Source organism: Pristiophorus japonicus, chromosome 3, assembly GCF_044704955.1.
Source record: "Pristiophorus japonicus isolate sPriJap1 chromosome 3, sPriJap1.hap1, whole genome shotgun sequence".
Classification (NCBI taxonomy): Eukaryota; Metazoa; Chordata; class Chondrichthyes; family Pristiophoridae; genus Pristiophorus; species Pristiophorus japonicus.
In genome coordinates, this window is record NC_091979.1 from 289,561,906 (window position 1) to 289,585,130 (window position 23,225).

The following is a 23,225-nucleotide window of genomic DNA, read 5'->3' on the forward strand; positions in this document are numbered from 1 at the left end:
ACAAGATAAAAGTTCACGGGGTTGGGGGTAATATATCAGCATGAATAGAGGATAAATGGGTCATTTTCCGGTTGGCAAACAGTAACTAGTGGGGTGCCACAGGGATCGCCCCCCCCCTGGGGCCTCAACTATTTACAATCTGTATTAATGACTTGGATGAAGGGACCGAGTGTAATGTAGCCAAGTTTGCTGATGATACAAAGATCGGTGGGAAAGTAAGTGTGAGGAGGAAACAAAAATCTGCAAAGGGATGTAGAGTGGGCTACGTGAGTGGGCAAAAACTTGGCAGATGGAGTATAATGTGGGAAAGTGAGGTTATCCACTTTGGCAGAAAAAATAAAAAAACAAAATTATTATTTAAATGGAGAAAAATTACAAGATGCTGCAGTAGAGCTACCTGGGGGTCCTTGTGCATGAAACACAAAAAGTTAGTATGCAGGTACAGCAAGTAATCAGGAAGGCAAATGGAATGTTGGCCTTTATTGCAAGGGGGATGGAGTATAAAAGCAGAGAAATCCTGCTCCAATTGTACAGAGTATTGGTGACGCCACACCTAGAGTAGTGCATACAGTTTTGGTCTCCTTATTTAAGGAGGGATATACTTGCATTGGAGGCGGTTCAGAGAAGGTTCACGAAGTTGAGTCCTGAGATGAAGTGTTTGACTTATGCAGAAAGGTTGAGCAGGTTGGGCCTATACTCATTGGAGTTTAGAAGAATGAGAGGTGATCTTATTGAAACATATAAGATAATGAGAGGGCTCCACAAGGTAGATGCAGAGCGGATGTTTCCACTCATGAGGGAATTTAGAACCAGGGGTATAGTTTCAGAATAAGGGGTCACCCATTTAAAACTGAGATGAGGAGGAATTTCTTCTCTGAGGGTTGTAAATCTGTGGAATTCTCTGCCCCAGAGAACTGTGGAGGCTGGGTCATTGAATATATTTAAGGCGGTAATAGATAGATTTTTGAGCGATAAGGGGGTAAAGGGTTATGGGGAGCGGGCAGGAAAGTGGAGCTGAACACATGATCAGATCAACCATGATCTTATTGAATGGCGGAGCAGGCTCGAGGGGCCAAATGGCCTAATTCTTATGTTCTTAAGTTTTTATGACCTTAAGATGTTCCAAAGTGCTTCACAGCCAATTGACTACTTTTGCACACAGCAAAGTCCCACAAGCAGCAATGAGATAATGACAAGATAATCAATTTTTAGTAGTGTTTGTTGATGGACAAAATATTAGCTAGAGCACTAGGAAATCCTCTCTGCTCTACTCAAAAATGCCATAGAATCCTTTACTTGAGAGGACAAAGGGAGCAGAATCTAGAGTAGAATGGAAAACAGCAGAAAACCTCAGTGTAAAGTGAAAACTTCCCAGCAAAGAAGCAGAAACCATAGCAGCAGATCAGGTACTGCAACAGAGGCAGTCGAACAAAGACTACAGTCTCTGTAGAAAGCAATGGCAAATGAGGAGGTCAGAAGCCAGTGGAGAAATGGACTTTGGTCCAAGAGAAGGCGGATTTCTGTCCAAGACCCAACACAGTAGTAGAGTAAATCTGAGTAGCGAGCAAATGCACTTAAATACTCTTTAATTACATTAGTAGATAGTGGAATGGGCGCTCTAGGCTGGAACAGGTTACCTTCAACTTGAAGTCATCGAGTGACAGAGCAGAGTCACGCCAACCAAATCTTAAAGTGTAGTCTAGCAGAGCAATGCAGTCTTGATGGCAGGGGCATGATTTTACATTTTTCACGTAAATCAGAAGGGCCATGTCCAGACATCTGCTATGCCTGTCCAGTGACATCGAAGGGTGGCCCAATCCATTTTCATGATTGGGCCTCATTTTAATAAATATAGGGTCCTGTCAGTACTGAACGAGCACAAACAGGCTTCTTGGTAAATAGGGGGAGGTAGTGCATCTGCCAGTTTCTCCACAGAGCGGAGCCAGAAATGTGTTGTTAAGGTGAGTAGGCAATCCCGGGGTAGTGATAGCGGGTTGTAATATTTTTCTGGTGCCAGGAGGAGCATCGATGCTCTTCCTGGCCCTTCTAAATTAATTAGAAATGCTGTTATTTCCCTTTTTTGGAGTGACGTGTCATGTTCGCAAACATAGGGGGAGAAAATGTTTCGCCTGGACGCAGCCCTGGTAAGGACTTCGGTTAAATTTCACTGGAGTTTAGCGGCAGTGGTAACCGGTAGCGCATTGCTCCGCTGGTGATAACAATGTCATTATCATACGCAGTGCCCAGTTTTCATCCCGGAATGAAAATTGGCCCTCGCCCCAAAGCTGCGCCAGGCAATAACAGTGACAGCTTTAGGGGACATAAATCGAGAGGTAGGAGGCTCGCTGGGCGCAAGTTAAAGGTAAGGTGGCAGGCAGATCAATAAAACATTTGCCGATTGACTTGTCACAGCCCATTGCCAAATTGGATGCGGGGTCCATGGCGCGATCTGTCAGCCCGGTACTCTGCTTGAGTTCCAGGCTGGTGGCACGGTACCCTGCTCCCAGGTAGGGCCCCGCAGAGTTGGCATGTTGAGCCCTTCACTTTAATGAAGGGAAGAGCCCCTCCTATGCAGCCTAGTGCGTAGTGCTGTGCCCGGCTGCCGATCCATTAAGGCCCCAGAGAGGGACCTGGAGCATGTCATTTGGGGGCGTTAATCCCAATTTCGAGAACAGGTGAGACTTCCACTCTGCCGCAAAAAGACCTGCCTCGCGGATGTTACCACTCCTAAATGGGGCACAACAGAATTTCTCTCCCTTAGGGGGAAAAATTAGTTCTTGCCCGGAAAGCAGTTGTTGTCCTCGGCAACTGCCGTTATCGCCGGCCGAAATGGTAAACGAGGTAAATTGGTGTGGGGGGCAGGTGGCGCAGCACTAGCCTTAGGTGCAACGCCGTCCAGGACGAATTTGTGGTGCTGGTGCGGCGTTGCTGCTTCCCCTAGTGTCTGTGTGCTGTGAAGCTCGCAATGCATTGTGGACAGTAAGGATCTCTGAAATTTAAAAGGTCATGCACATTGAAACAAGGGAAAATAAAATACATTGATTTAATACATTTTTTAGCCCTTTCTGTCTTTTAACAAAAAATCAATATTTAAAAGAAGTTCCAAATGTCAATATTCAGCACTTAAAGCTGAATTACATTCCTAAACTCAACAAATGGGGAAAACTGCCTCAGCACTACCACAGCAAGCCAGGGAAGGGGCAACCAGGGTCTCGCATGCTTCATTCCAGGCTTGTGCAGGGTGTCAACAGTGCAAGACTGGCCCTCTACCCACAGGGGGCAGGAGGCCCTCCAGAAAGAACAAGTGCATTACCAAGGCTGTCACTGCCAGCAATATCGGCTCCATCACCTGGCTCCAGTGCCGAAAGAAGCTTCATGACCTCAGACCACTGGTCAAGATGCCTTCAGCTGTCTTGACGCTAAGCTCTGGAATTCCCTCGCTCAACCTCTCCGCCTCTCTTTCCTCCTTGAAGATGCTCCTTAAAATCTATTTCTTTGACCATACTTTTAGTCATCTGCACTAATATCTCCTCGATGCGGCTGGGGTTACTGGCGGTGGAAAGCCCGCTCCCGACTTGAACCCGTTCTCTCTCCGGAATCGTCCCATAATTGGGCTTGTTAAGCCCACCCGCCTGTGGCTTCCCGGCCAATTAAGAGGAAATTGATGACGCAAATTGATGACGCGTCATCAGCCAGTTTCCTTAAAGGAACCATGCCCACAGTGTCCCACAGTAATGAGGAGATGCAAACACTGAGAAGCACTGCACAAAGGTGCACGGCTGCACCCAGGCTCTCCCATGACGCCCTCCAGATGCTAATGGAGGGAGTCACAGCACGCAGGGAGGTCCTCTTCCCTTCCCATGGGCGGAAGGGACCTCCCCAGGACACCAATGCAGCCTGGTTTCACATTGTACAGGAAGGCACAAAACAGGGACTTCGTCAGGAGGACCAGACTGCAGTGGCGCAAACCCTTCAATGATCTCAGCAGAACATAAGAGCATAAAAAATAGGAGCAGGAGTATTTGGCCCCTCAAGCCTGCTCCGCCATTCAATACGATCATGGTTGATCTGATCATGGCCTCAACTCCACTTCCCTGCCCGCTCCCCATAACTCTTGACTTTCTTATCATTAAAAAAATCTGTCTATTTCCACCTTAAATATATTCAATGACCCCGCCTCCACAGCTCTCTGGGGTAGAGAATTCCAAAGATTCACCACCCTCTGAGAAATTCCTCCTCATTTCCATTTTAAATGTGCGACTCCTTATTCTGAAACTATGCCCCCAGTTCTAGATTCCCCATGAGAGGAAACTACTCTCTGCATCTACCCTTTCAAGCCCCCTCAGAATCTTATACATTTCAATAGGATCACCTCTCATTCTTCTAAACTCCAATGAGTATAGGCCCAACCTGCTCAACCTTTCTTCGTAAGACAATCTCAGGAATCAACTTCATGAATCTTCTCTGAACTGCCTCCAATGCAAGGAGACCAAAGCTGTACACAATACTCCAGGTGTGGCTCTCGCCCTGTACAGTTGGAGCAGGACTTCCCTACTTCCCTAGCAGATTAGAAACGTTACTGCAAAGCCACACAACCTCATCCTGCTGTGCCACTCATCGCGTCCCATCACTCTGCCTTCCTTACTCTACCCCTGCACATCCTTTCTCACACTAACTTACCTTGTACCTCCACCCATCCCTCTCTATCTACATTATCAGTTCCCCAATTCACTAGCCACCCCTCTCACTTATCCTCATCCTTGGACATTGCAGGGATGCTTTATGGAGTTGGTGTGGGGTGGTGCCAACCTGGTGCATCAAGTGGTCGTCAGGGTGTACAGCATGAAGTGAAGTAAAAGTGGCCATAGTGAGGCCATCACTAGCCTCCCGGGCAGCATTGTGGTCGGGTACTGATGTTCTGTGCAACATCAGGTGATTGCGGAGAAGGATGGTGTTGTTGGTAGTAATGCTGGTGTGTTTAGTGATGTTGGTATTGGGGCTGATCGTGGTAGGATTCTGACGACCAAGATGAGATTTTTTCAAGGGCACCGATGTTGCTGGAATAGATGGCAGGTAAGATTTAGATGACAGAAGCGCCCTGTCAATGGTGAGAGAGGTTGCCCCAAGGAGGTGACAGTGAATGGAGTTCACTGTAAACATTTCCAAAATGCATATAGCTCACAAATCTTTTTGAAAATCTGAAGGATTCAGCTTCTGACATTGGAAAATGAACAGCTGAGAAATGGTAGCTTCTGCAGCTGTCAATTAGCCAAAGCAATTCATTCATTCATAGGCGGTCCCTCGAACGAGGATGACTTGCTTCCACGAGAGTTCACAGATGTTTCAATGAAGGACCCGATGTTCCAATTCTGAACTCCAATTGCCTGTGCATGGATTTTTTTAACATGTGGTGACCGTTGCACATCAGCCACCACATGGGCTCGACAGAACTAGGCCTTTATCCAGTTGCAAGGGTTGAACCAGGACAACTGGAGACCTGCTCTGCTGCACGGACCTAGTGCGCACACATGTCGCACTGTGGGCAGGTCCTTGCTGTCTCTGGGCCCTCGGCTCTTCTGGACCTCGTACCCTCATTCGCCGCACTTTCGCCCACGATGTTCCAGGGCACGGCACTCCAGCTCTATTTACAGCCCCCACCTGCGGTGGTGTTCTTACACAGATCGGGGCGGCCCACGATAAGTTAAGATATGGCGAATCAGGCTCAAGGGGCTGAATGGCCTACTCCTGTTCCTATGTCCCTCCCGTACTTCACCCAAGGGGCTATCTTCCCAGTGTGGATGTTCACAGGGTACTAGACCAGTGGGAGCATCATAGCCTACTTCAGTCCTAACACATCACTGGGATCCATGACTAATTTCTCTCCTCCCCAGCCCGGGGACAATGAGGCCAATTGTAGCACACCAACCACAGCCCTACTTAACATCAGATAGCTCAACACAAATGGTCGGCAAAGCTATGTATGGGTTAGTACAGCATTGTGTAGCTTAATTTGAATAGGCTACAAGTGCATGAAAGCTTTCCCGGGAAAACTTGGCTGGGGATTGGAAAATACATAGAGGGAACAGTTCATAAAGGGCAATGGGTGGAGACAGATAATACAGTAATTGATCATAATATCCCAGCAAAGACGTGTGGACAAACTGTTCCCTTTGATGCTGATGAGAATGGTGACCCAGTTTGGATGTGAATCCATCCTCCAGTAAAAGCACAAGTGCAAGCTCCATTCACGGAGGTTAGTGACCAAGTCTATGCAGTCCCCCACGCCCCTCATACCGGACTGTAAATATGGAAAAAGTGTGCTGGGACCAGGAACAAATTAAAGTGAGTGAGCTCCTCACAGTTGCACACACTTCTGGCGCGGCCCATAAATGTGGCACAAACTAAATTGAGAAATGCCATTCCATGTGGAAGCTACCATTTGAAACCTTCTATGCAAACTTTGTCCTGGTGCATATTCTTTCATTTTGTCAAAGCTGGAGGGTACACATTTTTTGCAGATGGAGAAGGTAGTCATAGGGCAACAAACAGACGCTGAGGTGTTCTATAGACAGCAAAATTGCCGTACACTGCTGATATCCCCTGTGTAAGCCCTGGAGGAGTCAGAAACATAAAGGTTGTGGATTGTAGACTCAATAATGGCAGGTAGAGGTTGTCTACAGGCCGTTGGTAGGAACTGGCAGCTTTTCAATCGCTGGAGCAACAGTAACTCTGGACAGTATCATTTTGGTGCCCTCTGGTATCTCTGGGAGCACCTTCTCTTCTCCTGCTCCTCCTCTGTGAAATCAAGTGAGAAAGGGGTACTGAAAGCATTCCTGTACCATTGTTGGGAACTTTCTCTCTGCATAAGCTGCAGCAGTTTGCTGCTGAAGAGCCAAAGCAATAGAGAGTCACTGAGAACCCAACTGTACTTACCCGACGTGTTTCCCGAGAGACATATGGTGAGCTACTGGGATCTGCGGATTCATTCGTGAATCAGAGTCTGATGAGCCAGTCACAATCCATCCAGAAGGCCGATTTTGTCTTGCGGCCTCTACCCTCGCTCCTGTTCCTTGTCTTCTTCCTCCTCATGTTCTTCCTGCACGGCCTCATCCTCCTCCCTCTGCACACATGTTCCCAGCTTTCTCGCTGCCTACGCTCTCTCCACCATAGATCCCAGGAGGCCCCCATTAATCTTACCAAGAGTTGCAGTTTGAATCTTTGAAGAATAAATGTAGCTACTTTGTACTTGGCATAGGACTCTTGATACAAATAAATCTTGAAATTACTCAATTAAACTGTTGCAGTAACTGAAACTAACAAAAGCCACTGAAACTGCACTAACCTGATTTTGATGGTCTCCTTAAATAATGTCGCTGCAGCTGGCTCCCTGGTGCTGCACGACAGTTCTCCCTGTCGGTGTTTACTCCAGGCAGTGAGGTAAGTAGCTGAAAGCAATTTGTGAAATCGGTGAGTGTTGCACACTCACTGACGTTACGATCTCCCTGGCGTTGAGGTCCCCGGCGATAGCTGTTACCAACAGCGCAACGAGGGGCTTCCGATTTGACGTGCGGCGCTGGATTCACTTTGCCCTGTCAGTACTCATCTTAACGCCGCGTTAGCAACATTTACTACTACTAATGGGTGGCACTAACGGGATGAATTTTTCCCCCAGAGAGAAGGGATAATGGGCAGGTACTCTAATTGGCTAGTGACTAGTGGCATCTCACAGGGATCTGTGTTGGGGCCTCACTGTATTTATTAAGGACATGATGGAGAGCTGCATATCCAATTTTGCTGATGACACAAATATAGGCACATTGTAAGCAGTGTAGATGGAACCATAAAAGTAGAAAGATATTGTTATGTATGCAATCCTATGTAACCTGTATCATACCACTACATGTTGGAGTCCCAAGGGATCCCAGCATCCCTTGGGAGCACTGTATATAAGCAGGCCTCCCATGCTATACCAACACTCTTGAGTTTGAACAAAGGAGCTAAGGTCACACTTACTCATGTCGACAGTACTCAGTAACATTACTTTATTATGAACATAACAACTGCCGATGAGATAACGAATAATCAAGCAAAAATGTAGAGAACTGTTGATATCCTGGAGAAATTCTCAGAAGGGGACGATTGGGAGGCCTTCGTGGAGCGACTCGACCAATACTTCGTGGCCAATGAGCTGGAAGGGGAAGAGAACGCTACCAAATGAAGGGCGATCCTCCTTACCGTCTGTGGGGCACCAACCTATGGCCTCCTGAAGAATCTTCTAGCTCCGGTGAAACCAACAACCAAATCGTTGAAGAACTGTGTATGCTGGTCCGGGAGCACCTAAATCTGAAGGAAAGCGTTCTGATGGCAAGGTATCGATTTTACACATGTCAATGGTCTGAAGGCCAGGAAGTGGCGAGCTACATCACCGAACTAAGGCGCTTTGCAGGATATTGCGAATTCGATGGATTCCTTGAGCAAATGCTAAGATACTTCTTTGTGCTTGGATTGGCCATGAGGTTATCCTTCGCAAACTATTGACTGTTGAAACACGGAACCTGAGCAAAGCCATAACGATAGCCCAAGCATTTATGTCCACGATAAAACCAAACAAATTTCGCAGGATAAAGAGGTTTCAGCAAGTACTTTACACAAAGTAACGTAGTTTTCAGGCAGAAATGCATATGGCAGAACGTACACGCCGGCAGCTGCATGACCTCAGATGACCCAGAGCCCGCCATCAAACGTTAATGCGGGGCAGTTAACATCTTGTTGGTGCTGCGGAGGTGATCATCGAATCCATTAATGCCACTTCAAACACTATGCGTGCAAAGGTCGTGGAACAATGCGACACCTCCAGCAAATGTGCAGATGAGCTGCAAACCCTGCAAACCACCCGTTGCAGAGAAGGATCGATCCATGGTGGATCAGGCTGAACTAGAGACTCGAACCGAGGAGGCAGAAGTGTATGGGGTACACACCTTCACCACGAAATGTCCACCGATCATGCTAAAAGTCAAACTGGATGGAATTCCAGTATCCATGGAATTGGACATGGGCAAAAAGGTCTATCATGAGCAAAAAGGTCTTCGACAGGCTGTGCTGCAACAAGGCACACAGGCTCAAGCTTAGTCCCATTCATACCAAGCTGAGAACTTAAACTAAAGAGCTGATCCCTGCAATTGGCAGCGCAGCAGTAAAAGTCTCCTATGATGGAGCAGTATACGAACTTACACGATGGATTGTACCAGGAGATGGCCCCACACTGTTCGGCAGAAGCTGGCTGGGAAAAATCTGCTGGAACTGGAATAACATCCGAGCGCTCTCGTCCGTCGATGACGCCTTATGTGCCCAGGTTCTGAGCACATTCCCATTGTTGTTTGAGCCAGGCATCCGAAGTATCTCGGGGGCGAAGGTGCAGATCCACTTGGTTTCCAGTACAAGACGCGAGAGAAAGTGGAAATTGAGCTGGACAGGCTGCAGCGAGAAGGCATCATTGCGCCGGTGGAGTTCAACGAGTGGGCCAGTCTGATTGTTCCGGTTCTCAAAGGAAATGGTACTGTCAAAATTTGTGGGGACTATAAAGTAACGATTAACCATTTGTCGCTACAGGACCAGTACCCGCTACCCAAGGCAGCTGACCTATTTGAGACCCTGGCTGGAGGAAAGACGTTCACCAAGTTGGACCTGACCTCGGCCTACATGTCGCAGGAGCTGGCAGAATCTTCGAAAGGCCTCACCTGCATCAACACATACAAAGGTCTGTTCATCTACAATAGATGCCCGTTTGGGATTCGATCGGCCGTGGCAATTTTTCAAAGGAACATGGAGAGCCTGCTAAAGTCGATTCCGTGCACTCTGGTTTTCCAGGACAACATACTGGTCACAGGTCGGGACATCATCAAACACCTAAAGAACCTGGAAGAGGTTCTAAGTCAGCTAGATCGTGTGGGACTCAGGTTCAAACGCTCGAAGTGTGCTTTCCTAGCGGCAGAGGTCAAGTTTTTAGGGAGAAGAATCGTGGCAGATGGCATCAGACCCACCGACGCCAAGACGGAGGCCATCAAGAACGCGCCGAGACCACAGAATGTGACGGAGCTGCGGTCGTTCCTGGAACTCCTCAACTATTTTGGTAATTTCCTACCCGGATTAAGCACCTTGCTAGAACCCCCACATGTGCTGCTATGCAAGGGAGATGACTGGGTATGGGGGAAATCACAAGAGGCTGCTTTTGTGAAAGCCAGAAATCTGTCATGTTCCAACAAACTGCTTGTTCTGTATAACCCATGTAAATGTTTAGTGCTAGCTTACGATGCGTTTTCGTACATTACGTGTGTTACAACAAGCAAATGAATCGGGAACATTGCAACTGGTCGCCTATGCATCCAGGAGTTTGTCCAAGGCCAAAAGGGCTTATAGCATGATTGAAAAAAAAGCTCCGGCATGCGTTTACGGGGTGAAAAAAATGCACCAGTATCTGTTTGGTCTCAAGTTTGAGTTAGAAACTGACCATATCGCTCATATCGCTAGTCTCAAAGAGCAAAGGGATTAATACCAATGCCTCTGCCCGCATCCAAAGATGGGCACTTACACTGTCGGCATATAACTATGTAATCCGCCACAGACCAGGCACAGAGAACTGCACTGAGGCTCTCAGTCGGTTACCATTGCCCACCACCGGGGTGGAAATGGCACAGCCTGCAGACATGCTCTTGGTGATGGATGCATTTGAAAGCGAAAAGTCACCCGTTACGGCCCGCCAGATCAAGACCTGCACCAGCCAGGATCCTTTACTGTCCCTTGTTAAAAACTGTGTTCTCCATGGGAGCTCGTCCAGCATCCCAGCAGAGATGCATGAAGAGATCAAGCCGTTCCAGCAGCGCAAAGACGAAATGTCCATACAGGGGGACTGTCTTTTATGGGGCAATCGCGTGGTTTTGCCTAAGAAAGGCAGGGAAACGTTCATACGTGACCTACACAGTACCCACCCAGGTATAGTAATGATGAAAGCTATAGGCAGATCCCATGTGTGGTGGCCCGGCATCGACTCAGATTTGGAGTCATGCCTGCACCAATGCAACACTTGCTCTCAACTGAGTAATGCACCCAGGGAGGCACCACTAAGTTTGTGATCATGGCCCTTCAAACCGTGGTCTAGGATCCACGTTGACTTTGCGGGCCATTTCTAGGCAAAATGTTTTTGGCTGTTGTGGATGCTTATTCAAAATGGATTGAATGTGTAATAATGTCTGTAAGCACATCCACTAGCACCATCGAAAGCCTACGAACCATGTTCGCCATGCACGGCCTGCCTGATGTCCTTGTCAGCGACAATGGGCCGTACTTCACCAGTGTTGAATTCAAGGAATTCATGACCGCAATGGGATCAAGAACGTCACATCTGCCCCGTTCAAGCCCGCCTCCAACGGCCAGGCAGAACGGCCAGTCCAAACCATCAAGCAAAGCTTGAAACATGTGTCGGAAGGCTCCCTGCAGACCCGCCTGTCCCGAGTCCTGCTCAGCTACCATACCAGATCCGACTCGCTCATCGGGGATCCCCCAGCCGAGCTGCTCATGAAAAGGGCGTTTTCAGGTCAAACTTGCTAATGGAGTAACTTGCAGAAAACATTTGGACCAAACCAAACTGCGATTCACATACAGCCACGAGCAACCCGAAGAGGACACCACCAACTTCGACCCTCCAACACACACACAAGTGGCAACCGACATCACGGTTGACCACGAAGCTGAACTCACCATCCCCAGCAGCGCAGCAAGACGAGCTGCCCAGCAGCCTAGCCAAGAACCAACCAACTCACCCACACTTGCATTTGTACCGAGATGATCAACAAGGGAGCGAAAAGCCCCAGATCGTCTGATCCTGTAAATAAGTGTACTACTGACTTTGGGAGGGAGTGATGTTATGTTTGCAACCCTATGTAACCTGTATCATACCGCCACCAGAGGGCATACCTGTTGGAGTCCCAAGGGACCCCAGCATCCCTTGGGAGCACTGTATATAAGCAGGCCTCCCATGCTGTACCAACACTCTGGAGTTTGAATAAAGGAGCTAAGGTCACAGTTACTCATGTCTACAGTACTCAGTTACATTACTTTGTTATGAACATAACAGATATTATAATAGATTAAGTGAATGGGCAAAACTGTGGCAAATAGGCAAGTGTGAGGTTAGATAGATCAGAGTAATTTCTAAATTGTGAAAATCTAGAAGAGACTTAAAGGTCCATGTACATAGATCATTTAAAAGTCAGGGACAGGTACAAAAAAAAATCAAAAGGCCAATGGAATCCTGGCATTTATATCTAGAGGACTAGAATACAAAGGGATATATTGGCCTTGGAGGAAGTGCAGCATAGATTTACTAGAATGATAACTGAACTCCCAGGGTTAAATTATGAGGAGAGATTACCACAAACTAGGGACATATTTCCTGGACTTTAGACGATTAAGGGGCGTTTTGATCAAAGTTTGAGAGATATTAAGAGGAATTGATAGAGTAGCTAGAGAGAAACTATTTCCATTGGTTGGGGAATCTAGGACTAGGGGAACGGTGGCATCGATGCCTGGAATAATAATCTGCAAACGGGAGTTCAAATCCCACCACGGCAGCAGTGGAATTTAAATTCAGTGAATTGAATAAATCTGGAATAAAAAGCCAGGGGGCAAAATTGGCATGCTGTGCGCCTCTGGCTGGGTTGCAACCGGCTCCCGTGAAATTTCATGGGAGTTAGCGGAAGTGCAAATCGGTAGTGCCTCGGGCCACAGCGCCTCTGGCGCTGACGTCACCTCCATGATAAGCGACCCGTTTTTGCCCCGCAGCAGCCGCTTTTCACACCGCAGCAGAGACGAAGTCCTGCCTTCACACTGAGGACACCCTCCATCGTGTTGTGTGGCACTACCAATGGGTTAGATTCAGAACAGATCTAGCAGCACAAAACTGGGCATCCATGAGGCGCTGTGGGCCATCAGCAGCAGCAGAATTGTATTCTACCACAATTTGTAAACTCATGGCCTAGCATATCTCTACCATTATCATTAAGTCAGAGGACCAACCCTGGTTCAATGAGGGCTGCAGAAGAGCATGTCAGGAGCAGCACCAGGCTTACCTAAAAATGAGGTACAAACGTGGGGAAGCTGCAACACAGGACTACATGCATGTTAAGCAGCGGAAGCAGCCTGCTATACACAGAGCGAAGCGATCCCACAATGAATGGATCAGGTCAAAGCTCTACAGTCCTGCAACATCCAGTCGTAAATGGTGGTAGACCATTAAATAACTAACAGGAGAAGGAGGCTCCGTGACTATCCCCAACTTCAATGATGGTAGAGTCCAGCGCACAAGTGCAGAAGACAAGATTGAAGCATTTGCAACCATCTTTAGCCGAGTTGATGATCCATATCGGCCTCCTACTGAGGTCTCCACCATCACAGCAGCCAGTCTTCAGCCAATTCAATTCACTCCACGTGATATCAAGCAGCGGCTGAGCACACTGGATACAGCAAAGGCTATAGGCCCCGACAACATCCTGGCTGTTGTGCTGAAGACTTGTGCTCCAGAACTAGCCGTGCCTCTAGCCAAGTTGTTCCAGTACAGCTAGACTGGCAACTACTCAATAATGTTGAAAACTGCCCAGGTAATCATGTCCACAAAAAGCAGGACAAATCCAATCCGGCCAATTACCGCCCCATCAGTCTACTCTCAACCACCAGCAAAGTGATGGATGGAGTCGTCGACAGTGCAATCAAGCAGCACTTACTCACCAATCATCATAGGCAGTCCCTTGGGATCGAGGAAGACTTGCTTCCATTCTTAGAATTAGTCCTTAGGTGACTGAACAGTCCAATACCAGAGCCACAGTCCCTGCCACAGGTGGGACAGACAGTCGTTGAGGGTAAGGGAGGGTGGGACAGGTTTGCCGCGCGTTCCTTCCGCTGCTTGCGCTTGTTTTCTGCATGCACTCGACGATGAAACTCAAGGCGCTCAGCGCCCTCCCGGATGCACTGCTCCACTTTGGCCAGGGACTCCCAGGTGTCGGTGGGGATGCCGCATTTCATCAGGGAGGGCGTCCTTGTAACGTTTCCTCTGTCCACCCTTGGCTCGTTTGCCATGAAGGAGTTCAGAGTAGAGCACTTGCTTTGGGAGTCTCGTGTCTGGCATGCGGACAACTTGGCCTGCCCAGTGGAGCTGATCAAGTGTGGTCAGTGCTTCAATGCTGGGGATGTTGGCCTGGTCGAGGATGCTAATGTTGGTGCGTCTATACCCCCATCTTGTGGAGGCATCGTTGATGGTATTTCTCCAACGACTTGGTGTCTACTGTACATGGTCCATGCCTCTAAGCCATACAAAAGGGCGGGTATTACTGCAGCCCTGTAGACCATGAGCTTGGAAATTTGAAGACCTGGTCATCGAATACTCTTTTCCTCAGGCAGCCGAAGGCTGCGCTTACGCACTGGAGGCGATGTTGAATCTCCTCATCAATGTCTGCTTTTGTTGATAAGAGGCTCCCGCGGTATGGGAAATGGTCCACGTTGTCCAGGGCTGCGCCATGGATCTTGGTGACTGGGGGGTAGTGCTGTGCGGCGAGGACAGGCTGGTGGAGCACCTTTGTCTTACAGATGTTTTGCATAATGCCCATGCTTTCGCCTAACTCAGTAAATACGTTGACTATATTCTGGAGTTCAGCCTCGGAATGTGTGCAGAAGCAGACGTCGTCCTGTACTGTAGCTCGATGACAGAGGTTGGGGTGGTCTTCGACCTGGCCTGGAGGCGGCGAAGATTAAACATCTTCCCATTGGTTCTTTAGTTTAGTTCCACTCCAGTGGGGAGCTTGTTGATTGTGAAGTGGAACATGGCAGCAAGGAAGATTGAGAAGAGGGTTGGAGCGATGACACAGCCCTGTTTGACCCTGGTCCAAACGTGGATTGGGTCTGTAATGGATCCATTGGTAAGGATCACGGCCTGCATGTCGTCGTGGAGCAGGCGAAGGATGTTGACGAAATTTTGGGGGCATCAGAAACGGAGGAGGACACTCCATAGACCCTCGTGGTTGACAGTGTCAAAGGCTTTTGTAAGGTCGAAGAAGGCCATGTATAAGGGCTGGTGCTGCTCCCTGCATTTTTGCTGCACATGTTGCGCTGCAAAGATCATGTCCGTTGTACCCCATAGGGGACGAAATCCGCACTGCGACTCTGGGAGGAGCTCCTCGGTCACAGGGAGAAGACTGTTGAGGAGAACTCTAGCGACAACTTTCCCAGTGGCTGATAGCAGGGAGATTCCTCTGTAGTTGCCGCAGTTGGACTTGTCCCCTTTTTTAAAGATGGTCATGATCACTGCATCTCTGAGATCTCCTGGCATGCTCTCCTCCCTCCAGATGAGAGCGATGAGGTCATGTATCCATGCCAACAGCGCCTCTCTGCCATACTTTAGCGCCTCAGCAGGGATTCCATCCGTTCCCGTAGCCTTGTGGTTCTTGAGCTGTCTTATGGCTTTTCCTAACTCCTGCAATGTTCGGGTGTCGCTGAGGTGGTGGCGGGTAGCATGCTGCGGGATGGAGTTGAGAACACTCGATTCAAAGGCAGAGTCTCGATTGAGGAGATCTTCGAAGTGCTCCTTCCAGTGGGCCCTGACTGCCTTGGTGTCTTTAATGAGTGTTTCCCTGTTCTTGGCCAGCGGTGGGGTGGGGCCTTGGGAGTTTGGACCGTAGGTGGCCTTGACTTTTCGCACATCATGGCTGTCGGCTAGTTGTTGTATTTCCTGTGCTTTCTCCATCTACCACCTGTTCTTTAGATTCCGAGTTTTTTGTTGGACCTCAGCCTTGAGCCGCCTGTAATGTTGCTTTTCTGCTCTCGAGTTGTGTTGTTGCTTGAAGCTCAGAAATGCTCTGCGGTTACGATCTATTAGTTCTTGGGTCTCCTGATCATTCTCATCAAACTAGTCCTGGTGTTTTCTGGTTGAGTGACCAAGTGTCTCTTCGCAGGCACTAGTTATGGAGGCTAGGAGGGCAGACCAAGTGCTGTGGGCATTCTGCATCTCAGGGTCATCAAGGCACACCAGGTTAGCTGTGAGGCACTGGCTGTATAGAGCTCTCTTAGCTGGGTCTTTAAGTGCCCCGGCATTGATTTTTTTGCGGCACTGCTTCTGATGTCCTCTCCAATTTGGGGCTATGTTGATGTCGATGATGGATCGGATTAGGCGGTGGTCTGTCCAGCAGTCGTCAGCTCCTGTCATGGCACGGTGATGCGCACATCCTTGTGATCCCTGGCTCGGATGATGACATAGTCGAGCAGGTGCCAGTGTTTGGAGCGAGGGTGTTGCCACGATGCCTTATATTTGTCCCTCTGGCAGAACAGCGTGTTGGTGATGAGAAGTTCATGTTCTCGACATTTTGTCAGGAGTAGGGTACCACTGCAGTTGGATTTCTCTACCCCCTCTCTGCCAATCATGCCTCCCCAGAGGGCTGTGTCTTTGCCGAACCTGGCGTTGAAGTCACCTAGGAGGATCAGTTTGTCGCCTGCGGGGACGCGGGACAAGGATGATTCGAGGTTGGAATAAAAACCCACTTTGGTCTCATCCATTACATCGAGTGTTGGGGCGCATTGGGTCCGGGATGGGTGAGTTGAAGAGTCATGAGGCGTTCGTTAACCCCACAGAGGAGTCTTTGAGGCGGTCGACCAGCTTATTTTTTATGGCAAACCCGGCTCCATGAAGGCGGCGTTCTTCCTCTGGTTTCCCTTTCCAGAAAAAGGTGTAACCTCCACCTTGTTCCTTGAGCTGGCCTTCCCCTGCCCGCTGGGTCTCACTTAGGGCGGCGATGTCGATATCAAAGCATCTAAGTTCCCGGGCAACTATGGCAGTGCGGCGTTCTGGCTGTCGCTGTTGGAGTTTTCCATGAAGGTTCTGACGTTCCAGGTCCCGAACTTCATGTTAACGGAGTGGAAGATGCCTGTGCGCGAGTTCTTTTAACGTGGGGTGGCCGTTGCACACCAGCCACCACACGGGTTTAGCTGAGCAAGGTCTTGATCCAGTGGCAAGGGGGTCCAAGACGGCTGGAGACCAGGCACTGCTGTATGAGCCTAATTGCCTACGGCGAGATGTTTGCTGCAAGCTCGGCGCCGAGTAGCGCCCTTGATGGTGGGTGGTCCGAGGCTTGGTTGGGGACAGGCATTAGGAAGGTCAGTTGTCCGCTGGAGTTCCGGGTGGGAGGTCAGTAAGGAGTGGAAGGGTGGAAGAGTCATAGCCGTGATGGAGGGATGAAGGCCCGCCACTGGAGGGATGAGAGGCCGCCGCTGGAGGGATGTAGGCCCATCGCAGGACGGGGGTGATATCCCGGTCGACTGGTAGGAGGTACACCTGCTCGGCAGGTGTCGTCGTGAGTAATCCGGTTTCAAATGACTGAAAATTATGCTAATAAAACACACCAATCTATTTCCCAGTTAGATTGGGGTAGAGTATTCAATTCCTTAGTAAAAAAAACTCACCAATAACTTGTTCACCGATGCTCAGGTTGGGTTCCACCAGGACCATTCGGTTCCAGACCTCATTACAGCCTTGATTCAAACATGGGCAAAAGAGTTTAATGCCAGAGGTGAGGTGAAAGAGACTGCCCTTGACATCAAGGCAGCAGTTGACCGAGTGTGGCATCGAGGAGTCTTCGTAAAATTAAAGTCAATGGGAATCAGGGGGAAAACTCTCGACTGGCTGGATTCATAACTAGCACAAAGAAAGTTAGTTATGGTTGTTGGAGGTCAATCAGCCCAGCCCCAGAATATCGCTGCAGGAGTTCCTCAGGGCAGTGTCCTAGGCCCAACCATCTTCAGCTACTTCACCAATGACTTTCCCTCCATCATAAGATCAGAAGTGGGGATGTTTGCTGCTGATTGCAGTGTTCAGTTCCATTCGAAACTCCTCAGAAAATGAAGCAGCCTATGCCAGTCCATTCTTATTGAATGACAGAGAAGGCTCAAAGGATGGACTGGCCTACTCCTGCTCCTAATTCTTATGCCCACAAGCAGCAAGACCTGGAAGACATACAGGCTTGGGCTGCTAAGTGGCAAGTAACATTCGCACCGCACAAGTGCCAGGCAATGACCATCTCCAACAAACAAGAGTCTAACCACCTCCCCTTGATATTCAATGGCATTACCATCGCCAAATCCCCCACCATCAACATCGTGGGGGTCACCAGTGACCAGAAACTTAACTGGACCAGCAATATAAATACTGTGGCTACAAGAGCGAGTCAGAGGCTGGGTATTCTGCGGTAGATGTCTCACCTCCTGACTCCCCAAAGCCTTTTTACCATCTACAAGGCATAAGTCAGAAGTGTGATGCAATACTCTCCACTTGCCTGAATGAGAACAACTCCAACAACACTCAAGAGTCTCGACACCATCCAGGACAAAGCAGCCCGCTTGATCGGCACCCCATCCACCACCTTCAATATTCACTCCCTCTACTATTGGCACACTGTGGCTGCAGTGTGTAACATCTACAAGATGCACTGCAGCAATTCGCCAAGGCTTCTTCGGCAGCACCTCCTTACCTGCAACCTCTACCAAGTATAAGGGCAGCAGGCGCATGGGAACACCATCACCTGCAAGTTCCCCTCCAAGTTACAAACCATCCTGACTTGGAAATATATCGCCGTTCCTTCATCGTCGCTGGGCCGAATCCTGGAACTCCCTCCCTAACACCAGTGTGGGAGTACCTTCACCACAAGGACTGCTGCGGTTCAAGAAGGCGGATCACCACCACCTCCTCAAGGGCAATTAGGGATGGGTAATTAATGCTGGTCTTGCCAGTGACGCCTCCATCCCGGAATGAGTAAAAAAAAACTAGGGGATATAGTCTAAAAATTAGAGCCAAGCATTTCAAGAGTGAGGTTAGGAAATATTTTTACATGCAAAGAGTGGTAGAAGTTTAGAACTCTCTTCTGCAAATGGCAGTTGATGCTTGGTCAATTGTTAATTTTAAATCTGAGATTCATAGATTTCTGTTAACCAAAGAGAAGAAGGGATATGGCACAAAGGCAGGTATGTGGAGTTCGGTCACATCAGCCCTGATCTCAGTGAACAGGCTCAAGGGGCTTAATGGCCTATTCCTGTTACTATGTTAGTATGAATTCTTTTGGCAATGATCTTAAATCTATGTCTTCCAAATTACCAACTCACTAAGCAGTGGAAATAGCTTCTCTTGATTAACCTTTTAAAAATCTTTCATAATTTTGAACAGCACCGTTAGATTTCCTCTGAAACATCTCAGTTTGAAAGAAATGAGGCATAGTTTCTCTTATCTCTTCTCATTATTAATACCTCTCAACCTTAATATCATCTTGGTCTGGATTTTGTGGTGGGTATGGTGGCATACTCTCAGAGTACACTGTCATACCTCCTTTGAAATCCCATTCGGGATTTATATGCACAAATCTCAAACTTGCGGTTTATTAACGTACACGTTGACAGGCCATTGGCACAGCCAAAGAAAAAGCAATTGCTGGTGCAGAGTTGGGCTATTTGTCATCCAACAGCCAAGCAATTGCGTACGACAATTTTATGGTTAATGCAAACAGGTGCAGAGCCTATTTGCATCAATGTAAGGGGATACCTCAGGCAGGTTTTAAACATTTTCATCTTGGAAATCATATAGTTTAACTGTATCAATGAGTTTTTCATGTTTCTGCAAATATTAAGAGTATTAATGATGTTGATAATTATCAGCAATTTTTTTTTTTAATGAGGTTGGTAAAATGAAGCTAATTAGGATTTAATTTCCGATCCTGCAAATTGTAATTAAATCTGATTACAACATTCCATTGACTCTGATTAAGAGATTCTTTTCTGAAATCTAATTCTGTTTTCTGATTGGAGGACCAGGCCCATGTTATCCCAGGTACGCTTCCGCACAGGCTGCGTCCCTGGGATCCGTGGGCCATTATGCTGCCCTCCTACTTGCAGTGTCAGACTGCAAGTTTTCACAAAAGGGCAGTCATCAGGTAGGTACATATTCTTTTTGCTGGTCAGTGGCATACTCAGGATGTACGTCACCAACCACAATTTTTGGCCCAATGAATCTCTTGTGTATTCTCTCTATGCCCTTGACCTATTCCCTAAAATAGGGCACTCGAAAAAGAACACAATATTCTAACTGCAGCTTAACAAAAGTTTTAAAAGATGCAGAGGCAGAAATTCAGAATCCGAATAAGGCCTGTTAACGCCGTTTTGCGGTGGCCATGTAGCGAAATCAAGTGGCCGATGCGTTGCGGTCCATTGGCCGCCACGACACAAATGTAGCTCGGGGATTTTTCGGCCTGTCCCCACTCCCGTCCCCGCTGCTGCCAACCGCCCCAAGTATGTCATCAAAGCCTGCATCGCCGCTATTCCTACATTGCAATCCGCCCCAAAATTACCTCCAAAAATCTTTGCTCCTGACAGCTTTTTCTGTGGTGCACCTTGCTTTGTATGTGGGCGGCATGGCAGCACAGCGGTTCTTCTAGGGAAGGTGCACTGCCACGGCTGCCATGTTTTTTTTTGCCAGCTGACTTCCTGATCGGCCGGCCAATTATTGCCCCGGGTTCGGCCAGGCCGCCAACAGGCAGTCTCGCACTCCCTCTTGGGTGCCAGGCCGCTAGCCTGACCTAAACCCTCCCTGGTGGCCCAGCGGCCGAACCTAAAAAATCACCGATTCTCTCCCCTTTAAATGAGGGGAGCGACGTGGTGACGCACACGCGCACTGACATCATCACCACTCCGCCGCTGAGTGACAACAGTGGAGACTCGGTCCTGCCCCAACTTCTGCCCCTCATCAGCACTTACCGCCGCACTTCCATCCCCACTATGATCGACTTCCGGTCCGAGGCAAAAAAATGTTCAAAGTGCAGAAAATCGATCGGAAGGCTGCCTTGTCGCACCCAATGGTAAAAACAAATTAAAAAATCGTAGGTGCGCCAGCTTTCTGGCAGGCCTGAATTTCGGCCCCACAGAGTTTTATCAAATGCTTTCTGGCATTTACACCAATTTGAAAGCCTTCATCTGATACATTAGTTAACCGCTTAAAGAAATGCAACAGTTTCATGAATTATGACCGATTACTCCTAAAACTATGCTCAGTATGCCTTATAACTCCTATGTTTTTTAATTGAACTTTTATAATATGTTATGAAATGTACATGAGCATTTTTCAAATTATCCACATTATACTAACTGGTTTATGAATTACTTATTTGTAACATACTCATTTTTTGAATACGTATTAGAATTACAGCAGCTCTCCTCAGAGACAGCTGTATATGTAGACGTCTTATATGTATTAACCAACTCCTCTCTTATCATTCATATCCTGTAAACATTGTATCCATGCTTTGAAGTTGTTCATCACATATGCTTTACTGATATCTGGTGAGCATCATGGCTAAGACCCCCCCCTGCCCTCCCACTCTGAACCCCAGTGAGCCACTGACACTCCCAATGACTCCCCCCAACCAAGCCTTGGACCACCTACCATCAAGACCGCTACTCAGCGCCGAGCCTGCGGCCAACATCTTGCCGAAGGCAACTAGGCCCATATAGCAGTGCTGGTCTCCAGTCATCTTGGACCCCCTTGCCACTGGATCAAGACCATGCTCTGCTAAGCCTGTGTGGTAGCCGGTGTGCAACGACCACCCCATATTAAAAGAACTCATGCACAGGCATGAAGTTTGGGACCTGGGATGTCAGGACTCTCATGGACAACTACAACAGCGACAGGCCGGAACGCCGCACCGCCATAGTTGCCCGGGAACTTAGAGGCTTTGATATCGACATCACCGCCCTAAGCGAGACCCGGCAGGCAGGGGAAGGCCAGCTCAAGGAACAAGGTGGAGGTTACACCTTCTTCTGGAAAGGGAAACCAGAGGAAGAACGCCGCCTCCACGAAGTCGGCTTTGCCATCAAAAACGAGCTGGTTGACCACCTCAAAGACTCCCCCTGCGGGGTTAACGAATGCCTCATGACTCTTCGATTCACCCTATCCCAGAATCAATGCGCCACAATTATCAGTGAGTACACCCCAACATTCGATGCAACAGATGAGACCAAAGAGGATTTTTACTCCAGCCTCGAAAAATCCCTGTCCCGCGTCCCCGCAGACGACAAACTGATCCTCCTTCAATGCCAGGGTCAGCAAGGACACAGCCCTCTGGGGAGGCATGATTGGCAGAGAGGGATTAGGGAAAGCCAACTCCAGCGTTATCCTACTCCTGACAAAATGTCTACAACATGAACTTCTCATCGCTAACACCTTGTTCCGCCAGAGGGACAAATACAAGGCATCGTGGCAACACCCTCGCTCCAAACACTGGAACCTGCTCGGCTATGTCATCGTCCGAGTCAGGGATCGCAAGAATGTGCGTATCACCCGGGCCATGACAGGAGCTGATGACTGCTGGACGAACCACCGCCTAATCCGATCCATCATGCCCACATCGCTTGGTCTGCCCTCCAGGCCTCCATAACCAGTGCTTGCAAAGAGACGCTCAGTCTCTCAACCAGGACTGGTTCGATGAGAATGATCAGGAGATCCAAGAGCTAATAGAACGCAAGCGCAGGGCATTCCTGAGCCTTAAACAACAACCTAACTCAGGAGCAGCAAAGCAGCATTACAGATGGCTCAAGGCTGAGGTCCAACAAAAATCCCGGGTCCTAAAGAACAGGTGGTGGATGGAGAAAGCACAGGAGATATAGCAGCTGGCCGACAGCCATGATGTGCAAGGATTCTTCATCGCAGTCATGCCCACCTACGGTCCCAAACACTCAGGGCCCCACCCCACTGCTGGCCAAGAACGGGGAAACACTCATCAAAGACACCAAGGCAGTCAGGTCCTGCTGGAAGGAGCACTTCGAAGATCTCCTCAATCGAGACTCTGCCTTTGACCCGAGTGTTCACTACTCCATCCCGCAGCATGCTACCTGCCACCACCTCGGCAAAACTGCACGAGGTAGAAAAAAACCATAAGACAGCTTAAAAACAACAAGGCTACGGGAGTGAATGGAATCCCCACTGAGGCAATGAAGTATGGCAGAGAGACACTATTGGCGTGAATACATGACCTCATCTCTCTCATCTGGGAGGAGGAGAGCATGACGGGAGATCTCAGAGATACAGTGATCGTGACCATCTTTAAAAAAGGGGACAAGTCCGATTGCGACAACTACAGAGGAATCTCCCTGCTATC

General features: G+C 48.6%; 1 protein-coding gene across 2 annotated transcripts in view; it reads right to left on the reverse strand.

The window, feature by feature from the left end:
* The window catches only part of LOC139260323 (cilia- and flagella-associated protein 46), a 681,403-nt gene that overhangs the window by 420,244 nt on the left and 237,934 nt on the right, over window positions 1-23,225 (reverse strand). The gene's annotated exons all lie outside the window — the stretch shown is intronic.